Below are 1,958 nucleotides of genomic sequence, written 5' to 3' on the forward strand. Positions count from 1 at the left end.
CTGCTTGCTTATCAGGACTTTGTATTATTGTGGATTCCCTTTTTTCTATCTTGGCATTCTGGTATATATTTGAGTGCTTCCCCAAGAGAGAGGAGAGAACACAGGCATTGATTCTACACTGCTTGCTGCTACAACTGCAATTGCCAACTTTCTACAAAACTTTTTCTTGCAAATGATGGTTCCATATGTAAATACAGGATGAGCAATAATCATCTTCAAAACTATAGTTCAATAAAATCACTTATGAAGAGGCCCATTACACAAGTCATGCCCCCTGATGTGCAATTGACCCTGTAGTCTGTTGGAGGGTTGCACCTCACCTGCTGCTCATACAAAGCTCCTTTTTCCAGCATACTACTGCAGTTCACTGTTGTATTTTTAAAGTGCTTTATATTGTTCTGCTGGAATTAACAGAGGGACTGGCTTGAAATCTTCAGGTGAAATGTGTGATAGAAATGCAAATAAACTACTAGCTTACTATTTGATGCAGAGACTGCTATATAGCTCTACTTAGACATTACATTTACTTTCCATGCCTATCAGTATGCACTCAGAGATTGATATATGATGGTTTCATAATTCTTAAATACTTTTTTGATATCTTAAACCTATAGAGCCTTCAGACATTTTCTTCAGGAGATCTGGAATACTTTGCTACTTGAAATAAAAAGAGCTTCAATTGGCAGGGTTTTAAATCCAAACATTTAAGGCATTGATTTTACTTAGTTTTTCTAAAGTAACTCCTTTAGGAAATTGAGTGCTACATTGCTAATTTTAACTTTATTCATTTTAAAGTGCTCCGGGATACTAGCACAAAGGGCACTGTAAAAATTGCATTGTGCTGTATTAGGTTTGAATAGGATGAGTTATAGAACTGTTTGAGACTTTGAATTTCCCGAATGTAGTTATTACAATGCTTATAATACTAAAGGCTTCTTATGTGTGCATTTTATGTTTGGGGCTTTTTTTTTAAATAATCATAACTTCTAAGAAATATCGACTATACATAGTCTGTAACTAAAGCTTTATAATAATTTCTATTGCAATACATCTATACAAGAGGATTTTATAGAACAGTTATTCACACCTACATAAATATAATTTAAAATGTAAATGTGCATGCTTAAATTACAGTGGAAATTTACTTTTTCATGCAATGAATCTTTACACTATTTCCAGTCTTGATTTATCTGCAATGGAATTTTTCTTTTGCAACACAATTAATATGTCCATGTTCTGTAAATCTGAGTACAGCACACAAAAATCTATCTGAATATCACATAGTAAGTGATTGTGTATTCTGAATAAACAATGCAAAATGAAGCAATTTGTAATGTATTTTGAATTCTAGGACATTTTTCCAAAAGAAGGTTAGGGGTTTATGACTTACAGCAGCACAATTAAATATACAATAAATACAAAGATTGTATTCCTTTTCGTTTTATGATTATACAAATTTATTCTGAACTGTTTCATTGATTTCAGTAAAAACTGGTCCATAATACTTTAACTTTTAAAAGAATAATGTAATTTCATAGGTGTCTCTTTCCCATAAGAATTCCCTGAAAAAATAGATTATTATAAAAAATGTAAATGATGTTGCAGAGAGTCTCTTTTTTTCCAGTGATTCATCCCAATACATGTATAATCTAGCATTCACTGGAGGGGACAAATATCTAACACGAGAAAGCAAAAAATTACTTTAAAAGCAATGAAAAAAATTTGAAAAATACTGTGAGTTGAGAGAGAAAAATAAAAAATATCCAAACAGACAAATATTGGCTTTGGAAGAATAAATAAAACATCCCTTAATTGCTTTTTCAAGACCGGTGGAAAATATTTCTCACAGACACAGGATTTTTTTTTCCTGCTGCCTCTCAACGCTGGATAATTTGTGAAGGAATAGCTTAGTGTAGAAAAACAAGGAAGATGAACTTAAGCAATGTTTTAATAGATTT

The sequence above is a fragment of the Corvus brachyrhynchos genome, unplaced genomic scaffold (genome assembly GCF_000691975.1).
Source record: "Corvus brachyrhynchos isolate BGI_N302 unplaced genomic scaffold, ASM69197v1 scaffold32, whole genome shotgun sequence".
NCBI classification, from domain to species: domain Eukaryota; kingdom Metazoa; phylum Chordata; class Aves; order Passeriformes; family Corvidae; genus Corvus; species Corvus brachyrhynchos.